Here is a 19,420-nt window from a genome sequence, read left to right on the forward strand (position 1 = left end):
TTTTTTTCAAATGCCTATGAGGGGCTTGAAATTCTTCTTAGATACAGTGGGAACTACCAGGGGTGTTTTAGAAGCCCCATAGGAAGCACCTCCTGGAATATACATACAGCCCAGCCCTGAGGGAACAGTGACTCAGTAAAATCACTCATGTAGGCATCCCCTCTGTGTTCTCAATCCTGCTATCCTTACTAGACTCATCAACTCATCAACAAACTGACAACTCCTAGTCATCATGGAAACACTGTTCTTCAAAATGGAAATCAAAAGTGCTATTTTCCTACAAGCACTAGAATTTAGGTTTGCTTATATGCCCCTCATGATCTCTAACAGAAAAGAAAAAAAGAAGAGACAAAATTATGCCTGACTCATGTTTTTACGATTCGCGCCTAAGGAGCTTCAATATTGGGAAAGATTTGCAGACAGTCAGAGAGAGCTGTATTTGATGGGTTCAGGAACATTTGCATTTGTATTCATATAGACCCTTGGCATTTGTCTAATGCAAAGTCATGGGGGGCAGCCTAGAAGCCGTCCCTCCTGAAGTCACGCAGCTGTCACCAGTGAGGACCCCTTTGGGCTTTCCTGCTAAAAATATCATAGAATCATAAAATCACAGAAAAGCTTGGGTTGGAAGAGACCTCAAAGCCCACCCACCCCAACCCCTGCCATGGGTAGGGCTGCCCCCACCATCTCAGGCTGCCCAGGGCCCCATCCAACCTGGCCTTGAGGCCTCCAGGGATAGGGCACCACAGCTTCTCTGGGCAGCTGGGCCAGCGCCTCACCGCCCTCTGAGGAAAGGATTTCTTCCTAACATCTAACATATTTCACATCTTTTAGTTCAAACCTTTTCCCCTTTGTTCTATCACTATTAGATGTAAAAAAACAGCCTCCCTCCTGTTTATAAGCTGCTTTCAAGTACTGGAAGGCTTGAAAGGCTTGGAGCCTTCTCTTGTCCAGACTGAACAGCTCCCTCAGCCTGTCTTCATAGGAGAGGTGCTCCAGCCTTCTGCATATCTTCATGGTCCTCCTCTGGACCCGCTCCAACAAATCCTGAGCTGGGGACCTTGATGCACAAAGGGGGCTCACAAGGGCAGAGCACAGGGGGATAGTCCCCTCCCTCCCCCTGCTGGCCACCCCTCTTTTGCTGTAGCCCACGATACTGGCGGTCTTTCGGACTGCAGGCACACACTGCTGGCTTGTGTCAAGCTTTTTGTCCACCAGAACCCCCAAGTCCTTTTCTGCAGGGTTACTCTCACTGAGTTCTTCTCCCAGTCTGTACACACATCTGGGATTGCCCAGACCCAAATACAACACCCTGCACTTGGCCTTGTTGAACCTTGTTAGGTTGAGATCATGACTCTACCAGGACAACCATGCCACTGCCTCACAAATTACAACCTTACAACCCTACAGCTCAGACTGCCTCTGATTTCAGCTTCTTTAATGAGGTCATCTGCACTGGTGGGTGCCAGGTCCAGTAATGCTTCTCATCAAGTCAGTTTGTCTAATACCTTCACCAGGAAGTTATTCTTAATGGACTCCTAGAATCTCTTGGACTGCTTGAAGCTTGTGACGTTGCTTTCCCAGTAGACGTTCAGGTGGTTGAAATTCCCCATCAGGATGAGAGCCTGCAAATGTGATGCCTCTTGTAGCAAGAAGGCCCATCCACCCACAGGCTGCCTGATCATGTAGCAAATCCCAACTAGTTGTTCTTTACTGGTCTGGTCCTTAATTTTTACCCACAAGTTCCTAAATTATTCATGGCTGTTCTTCATAGGCAACTCTTCACAATCTCTCCATTTCTTAACAGAGGCCAACTCCCCTGCCAATCCTTCCCTTCCTATCTATTCTGAAAAGCTTGCTGCCATCAATTGCAATGCGATTCATCCTGCAATGTTTCTGTGATAGCAATTAGGCCATAGTTTCCCAATTGCACAGTGGTTTCCAACTCCTCCCGCTTGTTTCCCATGCTGTATGCATTGGTGTGGAGGCACTTCAACTGAGCTGTTAGCTGTGTTACCTTCTTAGAGATGCCCTCTCTAATTCCTTTGGGATAATTCACAGGTATTTCCCTGTTGCTTCCTACATTTTTGGTGTCCCCTGGTTGTTCTCTGTCACTCAGAAGTACATCTCCTTCCCCTTTTGAATCTAGTTTAAAACTCAGCCAGCAAGCCCAGTCAGCTTGCTGCCCAGAACACTCTTGCCTCACCTGGTCAAGTCTCATCCTACTATGTCCAGTTGGGCCTTGTGCTTTCTTCTTGCCTACATAGCCCCCAAACAGCATGGTTCAGCCCATGCATTTGCTCTGCCCTTTGGTCCTTGGTAATCTACACTCCTGGGCCAGAAGATATTGTAATCTAAATGAGACAACAAATACAAACAAGAGAGGAGGATGTCCCCTCAGGAGAGATGTACACTGGGGTGATTGATGAGGTGAAGGAGAGGGATTGCTTGCAAAGAAAGGTTTTATGACAGTCATTGTCCTAATAGAACTAAAATGGGACAATTTCTTATTCTGAAATCCATCAGTGCTGCTTTGGGTGACCTTTGGCAAACCAATTCATCTCTGTCTGTTCCTCTGAAAAATGAGAATAATACAGCCTCGCTGTCTGGAGAACCCTTGGTAATTCTGTGATGAAAGATGTTTTATTGGTACCAGTATCATCTTTTATTGTCATTAGCATGATAACAGAGCTATCACCTAGCAACGGAACAGTAACTCTCTTGGCTGATTGTCCATGTACTTTTCTTGAATTTTGGCTCTGTAACTGCCTGCTTTCATTTGGAGCAAGTTTACAACCCGTGACAGTTCTTTTTTTTTCTTAACATTGACTGTTACAGACAAAGCTGTAATGTCATGGGCTACTCCTTGTTTCATCCCCACCTTTCACATCTGCCCTGATCTTCCATATATGCAATGGAGAGGGTATTAACTAACACAACAAATAATATTTTCTTCTCTTAGATAAGGTACAGAGCAGAAGTCTTGAATTTAAAAATGTAACTATAAACTATATTTAAAATGAAAAATATAGTTATATATCTGATTTACACAAATTATGGAGAAGAAGGGAGAAAGAATTAAAGCCTTACAATCAGAAACCTACTAAAATCTTGCAGAGATACTCCAGGCATCAGTTAAAGGACAGATAAAGATGTGAATGTAAATAACACCAGTCTCTGAAGATTAGGATTTCTGCCAGGCCCTGTAATGCCTTAGACCTGTGATAAAGAGCAATCCTATCCCCAAGTGGCACGTAGGCCAATCTATACCACTAGAATCAGCAAAAGATTAGAGAGGAAAACAAAGAGAAAGACAAAGGTAGAAAAAGCATTGTCCTATATATATATATAAGGTGCCCGTTTCTCTGATTTGTAGCCTAAAGCATGCAGACACACCAGTTTTGCTTGAAATGAACTGGTATCCTGCTACACTTTGGAGTGAGAGATCTGGTAGATGTGGCTTCTCTCCCCGAGAATGACTGCTGTAAAACGGCACTGTCATCCGTCTGACGCTTCACAGGAAGATAATGTGCCAGCTGGATGTTTATTGCCCTGTAAACCCCATGCTGTTCCCTTCAGTTACTGCTATAATGCAAGAGTGATTGCTGGCCCTCAGTGCATATGCAGCTCCCTCCTACAGGGACAGGCAGCGGTGTGGGTTTCAGATGTTTCTGGGCGCCTGCGATGTGGGGGAAGCCCACCCTTCCTCTCTCAGATCAGAGGGAGGACAGATGTTTGTTCACAGTGCTGATGTGTCCATCATCATTAGGTGTCTTTTTAGAGAAAACTGTGCCATGACTTAGCACATAGTACGACTTTTTCATAGTACTTGTCCTTGTGAGTTTTTTGTTTGTTCGATTGCCATGTTTGCATGTGTATTTCTTTTTCAGAGGTACTTTGGCTTCACACATGATAATAGATGATGTTTTTCATATAACTATCTTCCCTCCAGGTTCTGCTATATCCCTGTCTTCAGAAACACAATTCCCCTCTCTCTTCTCAGAAGTCACATCCACCCACATCCACACTCCTGCACACCAGCCCCCTTCCTGCTGCCCTAACACGTGTTCCTGTGCAGCACCATCACTGACTCCAGCCTCAGCTGAAGGCTCATGCAGTCTGGGTCTGCTCTTAACTCCAGCTCTAACCTTCCTCTCTCAGCTCTGTCACTCCTCTATCAGGATCCCTTTCCCCTGCAGCTCTTTCAAGTCCTGACAACCTTCCCAAAGAAGCTAGAAGAACTTCTGGAAGACAAGAAAAGTGGAATAAGCAAAGGTTCCTCCCTCTGCCCCTTCTTGTTAACTTCACTGCGCCTTTGGAAGGACTTTGGACTACAGGAGATGCTATTTTTGTCCTGCTTATGCAGCTATGCTTGATGCAATGAATAAAGCTGCAGGAGAACAGGCTTGCTGGAGAGGACTCTGAGTGCACTCGGCTATATCATATTTCCAGGTTGGTACTTGGGCCTCAACAGTGCTGTCACCACTGGAGACTTCAGTGAAAAATGCAACCACAGCAGTTTGCCTTTCTTGTCCCTCACCACCTGCGCATAAAAAAAGAAACAGAATGATCTTAAGAAACTAACATCAAGGTTTTATTTGACATTGCTGAAAAGATTTGAGGGAAGAATGTTCAGAATAAAATGCTTGTAAAAATTAGACATCAGCATCCCTTTAAATAGACTGAGTCTGATCCTTCCTAACTGCCATATAATCTTATACTTCTGACATGGGAGCACAAGTAACTAATCACTTCTGTAGTCTGGCTGTGAACTGGGGATTTAGTGTCTTCCTTCAAAGAGGATTGCAGGTAACTGACTAATAGTAAGGTAGGACTGCCTGAGATGACACTATCCATGCGAGCTGCTCTCCTGGCAACCACAATCCAAGAAGCGGAAAATACCAAGAGAAAAGGATGAGCTGGAAGGAGGAGCCATTGTTTTAACACACGGATGTTGGACTCCCCCAGAAGACATCTGCAAAGATGAAACAATTGGAGGAAATTTGTTCTGTGATATCCTTTCCCCCTGCAATGTTTGGCCATCCTGGAGAAGAGAAAGGAGGTTTCAAGCAGACTTCTTTGTGACATTGAAAGGATCTTGTAAGCAGGAGGGGGAGCAACTTTATACATGCTCTGATAATGATGGGATGAGAGGGAAGGACTTTAAACTAAAAGATGTGAAATATAGGTTAGATGTTAGGAGGAAATCCTTTCCTCAGAGGGCAGTGAGCAGCTGGCACAGCTGCCCAGAGAAGCTGTGGTGCCCCATCCCTGGAGGCACTCAAGGCCAGGTTGGATGGGGGCCCTGGGCAGCCTGAGCTGGTGGGGGGCAGCCCTACTCATGGCAGGTGTAGGAGGAGGTGGGCTTTGAGGCCCCTTCCAGCCCAAACCATTCTGTGATTCTATGAAAGATATCCCTCCCCAGTTTTTTATCAGCAAGGAATCCTCCTGCCTCGGCATGTGATTTCCCTCATCAATTCACAGTCCTCTGCTTGCAAATTGCAGTTAATCACTATGGAGACTGTTGCAAAGTCACCAGTTTGGGATTGGTCTTTCAGCTGAGCGCTGAATAACAGGTGCTGGGTGGCTTTGAGGAAAGCTCTTTATTCACACTGAGGTGCATTGTCTGAAGGCGAGGTTTTCCTTGCAGCTAAAAATACTCAGAGAATCAGAGGATAATGAAGGTTGGAAAAGACCTCTACAATCACCCAGTCCAACTGTCAGCCTGCCCCCACCACGCCCACTGCCCACGTCCCTCAGTGCCACATCCACACGGCTCCTGGACACCTCCAGGGACGGTGACTGCACCACCTCCTTGGGCAGCCTTTGCCACAGCCTCACTGCTCCTAAATAATGGCATGGGCTGGGGGGATTTCCTGAAGTGCAAGAAACCTTGTGATATGGATATGACCTTGTGGCTCAGGGAGGGAGAAGGATGCAGCGCTGGTTTGGAAGGTCTGCATTCACATCCATCAACAGTAAGAGCGCTACATGCTCCAGCTGCAGCCCCAGGCAATCTCTAGCCTGGCTCTTCAGACTGCGAGACCGGAGCAAGAGCATTGGTCTCCCCATTGCTCTTGGCACAACAGCGAGGGAGTCAGGATGCCACTATGTAGGGACTATTTTGAAGCTGAGACCAGCACATACCTGAGAGCCATGGCTCCTTTCCTTGTGCCTGCATGCACACAGACTGGGGCTGCAGTCAGCTGGAGGGGTTTTAAAGCATCCTTCTGGAGAGCAGACCTAAATATGTCATCTCTTCCATTTGGAAATGAGGGTGGCAGCTCTGAGAAAAAGCAAACGGTGGGCATCCATGGGACTTGCCAGATTAGAGACAAATGGTACGAAAGCACTGTCAGCTCCTTGCTGAATTTGCACAGATGTCCCTGCCCTGTCCCTGCCCCCTCTACCAGCCATCGCGTGACATCGCAGCCTGTGGGGAAGAGCAGTGACAGCCATGGGTAAAGACTACATCATGTTGTGCACTACTTTGGTGGCTTCCAGGAGCTGAATCTATGCTCTGACAGGCACTGTGCATAGCAGTGGTGGTGAACAACTGTGTCTGGAGGCACCTGGGGACAGCAAGGCAAGCAATTTTAACCAGGTGCTGCTGATGCAAATCCATCAGCACAGCCCTACGTGGAATGCCCATTGCAGTCAAAGGCTCAGTTCCTCACCCAGCATCCAAGAGAGGACAAACTGGGGGAGAGAAGTCACATCCAGAAGCATCCATGGATGAAATATTGAAATGAAATGCTGTGAAAGGAGCCCTTGGGGCTTGGGAATATAACATCCTTGTAATGAACGAGACAAGTAGCCCTGCTCTGGGATTGTGCTTTGCCCCAGTTCCATTACTATGGACATACAGTAAAGACAGCAGATGTGGACCCCAAATAATCCTCCCATTTCAGCAAGGAGTGCTGGTTCAGAAAAGAAATGCGTAACGCATCTGCTAGAACAAGTAAGGCATGGTTCTGAAAGCATCAGTTCCACCTGTTTTCAAATGACAGAACTTTCAGTTCTGGGGAAAGGATCAGACATATTCTCATCTAAATCCGCGCCTTAAGATTTGGGCTATGTGTCACTGGAGTTAGAGTACCCCCAGAAAATCATGGGGCCCTGTTACATATCTCCATTTTTCTCTGAGTTGTACTAAAAATACATTACATTACAATCATTTAGCAATGTTTCTGCACACAAAATTCTCTTGGCTACATATATAATAGCATCATCCAGTACACATTGTTTTGGCAGCTTTATGTTCTTCAGCACTCTCACTGCCCATGCACCTGTTTTTTCACATGGGGTTTGCCCCACTGCTGCCAACTGTGATTCTTTACTCCTTTGCACATGTTTACTGTGTCCTCATTCTCTCAAACACAAGAAAAAGAGATCGTGCTGCCTCTGTGAGCCTGCACATGAAAGTCTGAGCAAGGTCTGCTGTGAGGGCTGAGGCAGAGCTTTGCTGAAGCAAGCATGTGCAGATTTCATAGAATCATAGAACTGTTTGAGTTAGAAGAGACCCTTAAAGGTGATCTGATCCAACCTCCCTGCAGTGAATAGGGGCATCTACAGCTCCATCAGGTGCTCAGAGCCCCATCCAGTCTGACCTTGAGTGTCTCCAGTGACGGGGCATCCACCACCTCTCTGGGCAACCTGTGCCAGCTCCTCACCACCCTCTGAGGAAAAAGTTTTCCTTATATCTCATCTAAATTTTCCCTCTTTTAGTTAGATGGGCTCTATAAAGTCTGTGCAGCATGTACTCATGAACAACAACACATAGCTGTGTAAAGGCTGAGGTTACCTTTCCCACATGCGTGATGAGGGAGAAGGAGGCTACTGCTTCTCCTCTTCTCTCCTCTTCAAGAGTTATGTAAGAATACAGCTGTGTTCATTAAAATGCTGGCTGCAACACTCACCATACTGATGTTTTCATAAATAAAAGCTGCTTTTTTAACTTGCAATTTTGCTGTGTGCTTAATTAATTAAATAAGGTGGTTTACATTGTGTGGTTATTACAAAGGTAAGTAAGCCTTAAACCTATCAACAAAAAGCCTGAAGTTGTTACCCATGCCCATGGGGTTCAAAGTGAAATTTATTTAATCCATAAACCATAACAAATTGCTGGCCTCAGCAGGGATGGGAGAGTTAAGCACATCTTTAGGACAGTTTGTGTTGGGATAGCTGACTCCTCTGCTCAGAAGGCACACTGTGAAATGGACTCCTTTCCTCAGCCAAAAGAGTTTTGCACCAATCATAGAATCATAGAATCATAGAATCATAGAATGGCCTGGGTTGAAAGGGACCACAATGATCATCCAGTTTTAACTCCCCTGCTGTGTGCTGAGTCACCAACCAGCAGACCAGGCTGCCCAGAGCCACATCCAGCCTGGCCTTGAATGCCTCCAGGGATGGGGCATCCACAGCCTCCTCAGGCAACCTGTTCCAGTGCGTCACCACCCTCTTTGTGAAGAACTTCCTCCTAATATCCAACCTAAACCTCTCCTGTCTTAGTTTAAAACCATTCCTCCTTGTCCAATCACTATCTACCCATGTAAATAGCCGTTCCTCCTGTTTATATGTTCCCTTCAAATATTGGAAGGCCACAATGAGGTCTCCCCGGAGCCTTCTCTTCTCCAAGGTAAACAAGCCCAGTTTCCTCAACTTTTCCTCATAGGAGAGGTGTTTGCTCCTTGGAAAGTGACAGTCAATAAATGTAAGAAGAACCATCGTGGAGGAATAGCAGCAAGTTCCCTGATGGAAGTGGCAGGGTGGAAGATGTTTCTGGTGGTACAGATGTAGGATGAGCTGTCACAGAGGGTAACCTCTCATTCCCCATGCAGAAACTTGTGCAGGGCAGGCTGATGAACACGTTGCAGGCCCCAAATTGCAGAGCTGGCCTTAGAATGTGTCAGGCGCTTCCTAGAATGGAAAAGGTCTTTTCATCCCAGATCACAGATCTGTCTGTCCATCCAACCGTTGGTCTCTCCCAAATGAGATCTGAACCCTCTTGCTGCTTTTGACAAAAGGCCTCCAAAATCCCAAATTCCCACAGGTCTCACTGGTCAGGTAGAGAAGGAAACACAACGGAATTCAGTGAGGCACTCAGGAAATGCAGGTGCAAGATCATGGTCATGGCAAATTGGGATGAAGTTGCCCTGGAGCAGGTAGAGATGAGGGGGTGGGGAGTGCAGTATTGTGTTGTCTAAGAACCAGCCCCATGATGTTTTGTTCTGTAAAGGATTGAAGCTGTTTTGAAATAAAGCCTCTGGTGGCTGTCCTTGTCTTTGTTTTAGATTGTATATTATTTGTTGTTCCAAAGGACATGGTTTAATGGCAAAATGTCGGTGGCAGGTGGACAGTTGGACTGGATGATCTTGGAGGTCTTTTCCAATGTTGGTGATTCTATGATTCTACAATTTTATCTTTACAGGTAGCAGGAAATACAGTGAATTTGGGGATTTTTACAGTTGTTAGGAATGCTATTCCTACAAACATGAATTTAAAAGTTTCTTCAAGATGACAAAAATGCAATAGTCCTTTTTTTAGAGTATTAACCAAAATTTTGAAACAGGGTTAGCACCTTGCCTTTAACCAATACACCTCTTCTTGTTTCTTCTCTCTCAGGTCTCACTGCCTAGCATCAGCAACCACACCGCAGTGAAGTTCAGATGAACTCGAAGTTCTGTTTAGGCTCAGCCTCAACACCCTTTGTTTCTAACAGCAGCTAATTGCTTGTAACTAAATAATAGAAGGCATCACATTATGAGCTTCATTTGATGCTAAATATTTAAAGGGCTCAAACTGATGTAACCCAGCTTCCCCTTACACACATCTGCAAGCCATCTTCATGAAAGACAAGTACGTGTAATGCACATAGGTCCCAGGAAACACATGCTGATGTCTGTGTCTTAGGAACGAGTGCTCAAGAAGCTCGTTTGATAGAAACCTGCTGCAAATGTGGTGAGGCAGTGGCACAGGCTGCCCACGGAGGTGGTCATTGTCCCTGGAGGTGTTCAAGAGCCGTGTGGATGTGGTACTGAGTGATGTGGGCACTGGGCATGGTGGGGGTGGGCTGGTGGTTGGACTGGGTGATCTTAGAGGTTTTTTCCAGCCTTAATGATTCTATGGTTCTATGATTCAGAGAGCACACTCCCTCCACTCCAAGGAGATGAGCAGTGAGGACCTCCAGCTGAGCATCTCCCAGTTTCCTCCTATACTGTTCCTACAGGAGGCCACCTTGGGTGCAGATCAGGAGGTTTGGAGCTTGCTGAAAGGCAGTGGGAGGCACACCAAGGAATGATTTTGCCACAGGGTTGTATTTCTGCACGCAAATGATTTATGGCTCTTGTTTCACAGAGCTGTGATAACTTTTTAATAGGAAACACAGGCTGTGGTTCCGCACCTTGTGGTTTCGTTGTGCTCTGGAAGGTATGTGGGGGAGAACAAAAGGGAAAGTGCACAGAGTGCTAAACAAGCAGGGAAGAGGCAGGCAAGTTTGGAATTAATGTGCACAAAAATAGCTTCCCTGAAATTTCCGTTTGCTCCTTGATAAGCAAAGCCTGGAAGTGTATCAGCCAGATATGTGCCCAGGCTGGCATTAGCAAAACCTCTTAGTGGTGCACTGGGGCTTAGAAGTTGCCTGGAGACCTGACTCCATCATTTTGCAGTTACGCAGATGGATTTTGTCACAAATGTCAAGTGATGTAAAGTACGAACTCTTCAAGTGCTTCACACTGATCCTCTGTTTCCACTGGGTTCTGGGCATAAATAGTACCTCTAAAAGCCCCCATAAGCTCCCGTGCTTTCACCTTGCACCCAAAAGCTCAGCTGTGCTCTCTTTCCCCCCAAGGCATGACCTGAAACATAAAGACTATTTTCAGATCTACTGAACAGGTTCCTCATGGGCTTGGTGCCAAGCCTACCGCAAACACCTGAAAGAGAACCTCAGCCAACTGAGGACGTGCTCAGATCTGCTGCTCTATGGAACAGATTTTTAAAAAGGTAGAAGGAGGAAGAAACAGCGCTTATAGGAACTGTGGCACTAAGAATTGAAATGCTCCAGCTGAAGCTGTCTGTTTGCATGGGCGTGCTGAAATTGGTGAAGGACCCTATGAAACCAGTCCCTACAACTGGAATGATTTACTCCAGAAGTGCAGAAGGCTGACCAGCAAATTCCTTTGCTTGAATCAGCGTGAATTCTTATCTGTGGGACTCGCCTGGCTGCCTAGGAGCTCGGTTTTCTTCCGAGGTGGCCAACTCTATTCCCTCTCTCGTAACTGAGAGTGGCAAGGCACTGCTGGGGAGTGATTCATTTCCCTTTTTCAAATCTCTGTTTTAAGGAAGGGAGAACTAGAGATGTCTATCTGCCTGCACTGGTGACAAAGGAGCTTGGATAACCAACAATGACAAGATGCACTACATGCAGAGCGCTCATGTAAAGCAAGGGAAATTCAACCCTGTGCTACCATCAGCCTTTTAGGGCTTGTAGGCAAGTCACTGGTCCCTTGCAAAGGAACAGCCTTTGCTGGGTGAAGGTAAAGGTGGTGGTAATTCTCACCACCTCACTGTTCTGCTAGTTGTTTTGTACTCAGATGTTCCTTGCCACACGGTGACCTGGCAAACAAAGTCAGCACTCCATGGCAATCTTGTTCAAAAAGTACATATATTTAATAATGATAACAAATACATTTTTTCCCCTGGAATTTCCACTACCGTATTTCAAGAAGTCCCTTATGTGGCCACTGCAGTTTGACTGTACATAGCTACTGTCTAAGCTGATACATGTTTATGTTCTAGCAGTGTAGTACTCATATATTCTCTATAAATATAATAAAAGATTTAACATTTCTATTTTCATTCTGATTCTTACACATATTTACCGAGTTTTCACAAAAATACATGTCTCTTTCCTACCTTCCCCTTTTATTGGGTTCCAAATAAACCTGAGTTTGTAGTTCAAGTCAGTACCTGCCATCTGTTGGGGTGCACAAGACTGATGCACACACGAGGCGGTTTTGCCATTGTTCCTGCTCACCAGCTCTGCAGCACAAATATGTTCTTGGTGTGAAGAAAAAGAAAACACTTCAATGTTTTTAAACAAAAGGAAGAGCTACAATGGACCCCTGGGATACGCGGGTGTTCTGTACCAATAGAAGATGGCATTTTTCTATCGAAAAATGAGCCACTGTATTTCAGGCCTTTGTTAATATGTTGAGATTTCCACGTATGTCGTTTTACAGCTGGCTTATAACTGAAGTGGTGCCTTCACCACACTGAGCCGTACAGTCAGAAGCATTTGGACACCCCTGCACTGAACGATGGGCAGCTTCGAGGCTGTTGGTGAAGGTCCCATCTGCAGGGATGAGAAAGGAGCCCTGGGCAGTCACATGCTGCTGGGTTTGCCAGCAAGCACTCAGAATACTGAACAGTCCAATTATCTGTTCTGTCATCATCTGAATGTGTGATTTTTTTTTTTTCCAGCAGATTTTGATGCATGGCTTAAGCTATACTGAGAACTGGGAATGTCTGCTGAGCTGTGGGCTCTGCCAGGGACCTTTCCACTTGCCTCTGGTGGCCATTCTCCACCTCATGAAACCGGATGGAAGGCTTGTCAAAGAAAGGAAACTCCTCACATTTGTACAGAAATCGAAGAAATGGGATCCCAAATCATTTGCAGTAACACTGGTAAAAAACAAGGGCTTGGGTTCCTCCTGATGAAATTTAGGAAATTTAAGTGAGATATGAGGAAGACATTTTCTCCTCAGAGGGTGGTGAGGTGCTGGCACAGTTTCCCAGAGAAGCTGTGTTGCCCCATCCCTGGAGGCGCTCAAGGCCAGGTTGGATGGAGCCCTGGGCAGCCTGAGCTGGTGGGGGGCAGCCCTGCCCATGGAAGGGGTTGGGTGGGCTTTGAGGTCCTCTTGAACCCAAACCATTCTGTGATTCTGTGATTCTATGACAATCTGATGCAAATTCCCTCTATCCCAGCAGCCCCAGTAGCAGGACAATGCTTCTGCTACCTTGTTTGCAGAATGACATGAAGTGAGTGGGCAGCAATGGGGCACCTATGGGAGAACCAGATTAGTATGAGCTTTGCTGAGATGTCCCATATACACAAACACATATGCAAGCACAGTACACACAATACAAAAGTGTAGTCTTTGGCTAAATCTTCTAGTTTATAGGAAATGGTGTGAACACAAAAACAGAACCAAAAATGTTGCCAGCCTCTCAGATCATTTACTTAGAAAAACAAGACCAGTACGCAGAACATGTTGCTTTTTAAGAAACTTAATCTTCACAGCTCATAACAGTACCAAATTTTTGGTAACCACCACATAACCGATCTTGTAGTATAAAACGGCACTGGTATAAGTTTGTGTGTCCTTTATGAGTCTCTTCAAGTCACTGCAGTCTCTCAGAAAAGCCTTCAGGTGCTGTGTAGCTGTAACAGGGGCTAATGCAAACCTGCACACAGGAGTGGAAATAGTATAGCTACAAAAGTTGGAGGTGACCGGATTGCCTAAACACAGCATGTGGCAATGGAGATCATTGACTAAAGCATCCACTTGTAAACCCATTACATGAAAGGAACAGGCCTTCAGTGCAGTTAATTGTCATGTGATGAGCCTTGTTTTTGAATAATCATGTTCCTTCTGAATGACATGATTAAATTATCATTTTCCTTAGGAACAAATGATGCCATTACTAGCTACTTTATGTAATAAACAGTAAGATCTGGTTTGACTTTCATTAGTACCACTTTTTCTGAATGTTTAGACCGTGCATGTCTTGACTCAAGCTTCTACAAACTCCATCTCCCTGGCAGTGATTTTTAGCAAGTTGATTTTGGAAACTGCATCTGGAGTTTTTCCCCTTGAATGATGCCTGTAACAGGACAGTGTACTGCCTGGCACAGGCAGAATGAGCACGGGTAGCCTTACCATGGCCCCAGCTGGGGCCAGCACTCACAGCACCACGCCGATCACCTTGCTGAATCACACTGGTAATGCTCGTTACTCTTCCAATTAACTTTACTACAGTACAAAACTTTGAGCAGTGAAAATACATATTGACATGGCTTTTTCAAGACATGTTTTACTGTACAGTCTGATGCCTAATGCTAATATTTCTTAACACCACAAGCAGAGCACTCTTCTTTTCACTTTAATACATAGGACAACCCCTTCCTTACAAGAGGACCTCTGATTTTCTACATTGGACCACTGCACTGTGTTATGTAGAGATGGTGACATGCCTGTGGCTTTCCCTTCTTTTTAAAAATAAAAAAGGCTGGATCACAGACAACAGAAATACAAATCCTGGCCTGCCAGACTAACACTGGCCGCTGACAGCATCTGCACTGAATGTGATCTGCGTGGGGCTCATCTGTTGCAGCTGAGGCATCCGTGCTTCCAGCGGTTTGTCGCCCACCGACTGCATCGCCTGGTTCCTCTTCCGCAGCATCTGTCCGATCCCCATCATGGGGAACCTGCCCCTGCTTTTAACACAGTTGGGGCTGCCCAACGGGTTGTTGGAAACCAGCTGAGTAGGGGACACAGCTTCTTCCTTGGTGGGATATGCTTTTTCCTCGTATGTAAAAGAGACCTGGTTGGGGTGGATGGGGGATGTACTTCCTGGCTGAAAAAGCGGGGACAGTGTCCTTTCACTCGAGCTTTTGGAAGGAAAATTCATCGGTGAGCCTAAAATCTTGTACTGGTGGGAGGGGGAGACCTGGTCTGTTTGGTCCTCTCTGTCAACGGACTCGAAGGAGTGCACAATGTTCAGGATGAGGGGAGAGTCCTTGGCCCGGCCCCCGCCCCGCACTGGCTCCTGCTGTGGGACTCCTGCCTCTTCAGGAGCCGGGGGTCCTGGGCAGTGGCTGCTGGGCCTCAAGGTACTCCAGGGAGCTGGAGGTGATGCAGCCGGCCTTGGTCGCCAAAGGCTCGTGGAAGGGGCTCAGCCCACTGGTGGAGTCTGAAAGCAACCAGAAAAGGAACCAGAAGAGCAAATGGCATTCAATAGCATCACTTTCTCTACCTCATGGCAGACAATTTTTCACAGACTGCATAACAGCATGACACATGTACCAGCTCAACCAAATGGTCCTGGGGATGCACACAACACAACATCAAAGAACCTGATTTCTTGACCCCTATTTGATATTTACACTGCTGATCACGAGTAACTTATCTGCCGCCTTCCTCAAATTCAGGAAGAGCATTTAAAGTGAGTAAGAAAAGGACATGAAATAGGAAACCATGGATGTTTTCAGCTGTTTGTATTAATCATATCCTCTAAGGCAATGTCTGAGAAAGCTCACATTTGTTTGCGTAGTTTTAGATGCGTCTGCGTACTGAACTCCCTGACAGGCCTACAAATATAGGGGACAACAGGGAGTTAATTCCTAATGTCTCTACTTGCGTTTTGGAATAAAATCTGTTCTTGGTTTCATACATGTAAATATGGAGTAACTGCATTGGCCAGATTCAGGCTGTTACAGTTGGAACAGATTTGCTGCACTGACTTCAGCGACAATCTTCCCCGAACAAGAACTGAATATAAATGGAACAATCTTTTCAGGATTTGGCCCAATAATACAAAACAGCCCATGGAGAAGATCTGTTCAGTTTCTACAGAATGTTGGCACTCACTCACGCCAAGCTAGTTGCAAGAAAAAAGTACATTTTGCTGCGTTTAGGAAACGCTAGCCAAGCAGCCTGCTTTGTTAGAATGCTCCTAATTGAAAGAAGAGTGGACTGGCAGCTTATCTCTGTCTGTGACTTCTCCTGGTTTCAAACTATCTAAAAGAGATAGAAAATAATGCAAGACTTTGGACATCAGGTAATAGCCACAAATCTCACGTGTACTTCTTTCCAAAGGGATGGTCTTGGAAGAGTTTGAGGTCTAAATGGATGTATGGGATGAAATCACTTGCACTGAGAGTTGCTTGGGAAAAGCAGATCGGGTTTAATCTGACTTATTTATTTCCAAAAGTGGCCAAAATTACTTGACCACTTGAGGAAACAAGTGTCAAACACAATTTCCATAAGCAGAGATATACTTTAGTTGAGATCTGAATGATTTTCGGATTTCAGTTCAAAAAAGCAAGTAGAAAAAATCAACTGCTTATTGTCCCCTGTGCCTCTAAACAACCTCCTAGCACCATATTCAGCATCTCAAGTCACCATATTTCTCTGCATGGCTCTATAGTTACCTCCCTTGATCAACAGCAAGGCCCCCTCCTGCTCCCCACTGCATTTCCCTAGCCACACGCTCCCTGTTTTCCCCACTGGCTTCTCTTCTCCGCACCTCCTTAACCCTGCCATCCTTGGAGCAGGTCCCACTCAGCCCTCCCTAGGCCACCTCCTCCCCTACATCAGGAATGCTTTTCTCCCCAGTGGCTGTCTCATCTTTTCCCTTTTCTGTTAATGCTCTTCCTCTTCCTTTCACTGCCAGTGGTCAGCAGTCCCCGCTGCATTTCCTCTTGCCTGCCCACCTCCCCTTTCTCCACCATCAACTGCTGCCACTGCTTCTCCCCAGAGACCAGCACTGATATAGGGTGACTGTTGATGCTTTCAAAGTGCCAATGTGCCAGCTGCCATGGTTTCCCCAGGATGTTATGTTCAATGTCTGATTACACAATTCCATCCTCTTTCACATAACCACATCCAGAGCAGGCAGCAAACACGAGCACTATTTACACACAACCATACACCACACAAGACATTGACACTACACAGGCCCATGCTAGCACAGTCACAAGAGGGCTTATGCCCCATAGACAGACCAACACTTCTCCTACTGACCTTTCTCAGCACCTCCAGCCTTGGCAGCTTTTCGGTCCCTCAGCAGAGCCTTGGTGTTCTGTATCTGTGAGATAAGACAGGAAGAAGGCTGTCTATATGAAACTGGACTTTTCTCAGTTTTCTTTGGGAGCTGACGGTGAAGAATTTCCCCTTTCTTTTCTTGTTTTCTGAGTTTTTTGTCCTTTAGGTTGTAAAACAAACAAGAACAATCTGGTTTACTGAAGGAAATTCAAATGTCCTAAACCCCCCAGAGATACACTTACTGAAGCTGGATTAAAAACAAAATATTTACAAAGAATTTATCCTGACTACTCAAAATAACTGTGTCTTTCAAGTCATATTTTCCTCTGATCTGTTTGACATGATCAGAAAATCAGGCCTGTCTTCAGAGGGCTTTTGTGCTAGGATACCTTGTTCAAGCAAATACACACAGATTTATGATCTTTCAGATTTGAAATTTGTCTGCCCATTTAAACACACACAAAAAAGGTCTTTGATTTCTGTTTACTGCACTTCCTCTAGCATTTCCAAAGGTGATCTGAAGGACTTTAACGTAGTTTAAACTCTTGGAGTCATTCATCTTCTGCCTGCACAATATCCCGAGGAACACGGCCTTTGCTGCACATCCCCGAGCTCTGATTCTGTGTGTGTATGATTCTGTAATTCAGCGGCCTCTTCTCCCACGTAACAATAATAGGATCAAAAGTAACAGTCTCAAGTTGTGCCAGGGAGGTTAAGATTGGATATTAGGAAGAATTTCTTCTCAGCAAGAGCAGTGAGGCAGTGGCACAGGCTGCCCAGGGAGGTGGTGCAGTCACCGTCCCTGGAGGTGTTCAAGAGCCGTGTGGATGTGGCATTGGGGATATGTTTAGTGTGGTCACAGGCATGGGTTGATGGTTGGACTGAATCATCTTAGTGGTCTTCTAACCTTAGTGATTCTGTGATTCCATGACTGCACTTGTGGATGAGCACAAGCTGAGCATTAAGACTTACCACCCACATCAGTAGTGGATCTGATTGTTCTACAGTTGAAATTCATTGTATCTTTTTCAGCAGGAATCACCAGATTGTGTAACCTGCATAACATTCTTTAGATGCCACTGATTCAAGAGGGAGCCCAAAGTCTGATATTACTGAAACCCAGACATCAAAATTTGTGGCTTGTATTATGCTGTCACTCAAAGACTTCAAGAATCTCCCACCTCTCTTGAGGAAATGTGTGTCATGTGGTTTTAAAAGTGAATCTGAGAGCAGAAGGACTTTGGATTTGACTGCTTTGGGGTTATTTTTTTAGAGGGGCATCTGTGTGATGGAAAGTAATGTGTATGCATGTGTAACAGAGGGAAAGAATGCAGAAGACATTTTTTTTATCCACTAAACAACTCAGGAAACATGTTAAGACACATAAAAGGAAAATAATAAGGCAGAACTCTTCTTGATCACTGCCACCTCAGACAGAATCAGACCCTCTGCACGGATGGTGTTTGGCACTGCTGGGACCATTAATCTTTGAACTTTCAGAAGTCGCAGAATCAGAATGAAGACCTTCAGGAAGATGTTCACATTTTAAGTTTTATTACAGAAGCTGTGAGGTGACATGGGAGAGAGAGAACCAGGGACATCTCTGGGAGCTTCTCACTGCCTTCTTCCTTTAGGTGTACTATCATAGACTCATTTTTCCCCAGCCTTCTCTCCAAACATCCCTTATTTCCTCCAACTGCTTTTCCCTTAGCCAGCTAATTCTTACACAGAATGAAACAACACTTTCTGGATCTGGATTAGCCATCACTTTCCTTGTGCTATACCTCCTGGTCAGCCTGATGCCTTCCCCCTTGTCTTTACAGACTGTAGCCATGCCAGACAGAACATTTATTCCTCTCTGCCTGTGTTGTGCTTGAAATAACACCACATCTGACCAGTCCCAGATAGCATTTTGGTGAGCACAGTCACTACTGATGTTGATGAAGTAATAACAACAGTAATAACAACAATAGCAGCAATAATAATAATGCTGTGTGAATAACGGACTACACCAATAAAGTCAGTGGGAGCTACACGTTTAATTTGGAGCTCACCAAACTATTTTTTTCTCCCAAGGCTGCAAGACACTGCTGCCAAGTTCAGCAGAGACTAGGTTCTACCACATATCGTTTTTTTTAAAGTGAGTGAGACTGCGTGGTGACTACATAAAGTCTAAAGGAGTCCATCAAAATTGTTTAACAGCTTTCTGCTATTTGAGTAGGTGAGGAAAGAATTTGCATTTTGGATGCTGCAACATCTGTCAGCATGCAGGACACTGCAGCACTGCAATATTTTTAGCCTTTTTGCAAGTGCAAAGCCAGAACCCCTAACTGCTCTGTTCTGAAATACGCTGGAGAAGATATTTGCCTGGAGAAGAGGAGGCTGAGGGGAGACCTCATCTCTCTCTACAACCACCTGAAAAGAGGCTGTGGCAAGGTGGGTGTCAGACTCTTCTTCCAGGTAATAGCCATAGGACGAGAGGGAATGGCCTCAAGTTGTGCCAGGGGAGGTTCAGATTGGGTATTGCTAACAACTTCTCAGCAAAAGTGGTGAGGCAATGGCATAGGCTGCCCAGGGAGGTGGTGCAGTCA

The 19,420-nt window shown here is 45.5% G+C and overlaps 1 long non-coding RNA gene across 1 annotated transcript; it reads right to left on the bottom strand.

Annotated features, from left to right (window-relative positions):
* Positions 1 to 13,219: 13,219 nt before the first annotated feature.
* LOC109370152 lies at positions 13,220 to 17,561 on the bottom strand. Its single transcript, XR_002120038.1, has 2 exons — positions 16,809 to 17,561; positions 13,220 to 14,976 (listed from the first exon to the last, which is right to left on the bottom strand). It is a non-coding gene; the product is annotated as an uncharacterized LOC109370152 (long non-coding RNA).
* Positions 17,562 to 19,420: the final 1,859 nt, after the last annotated feature.

The sequence above is a fragment of the Meleagris gallopavo genome, chromosome 1 (assembly GCF_000146605.3).
Source record: "Meleagris gallopavo isolate NT-WF06-2002-E0010 breed Aviagen turkey brand Nicholas breeding stock chromosome 1, Turkey_5.1, whole genome shotgun sequence".
In the NCBI taxonomy this organism is placed as follows: Eukaryota; Metazoa; Chordata; class Aves; order Galliformes; family Phasianidae; genus Meleagris; species Meleagris gallopavo.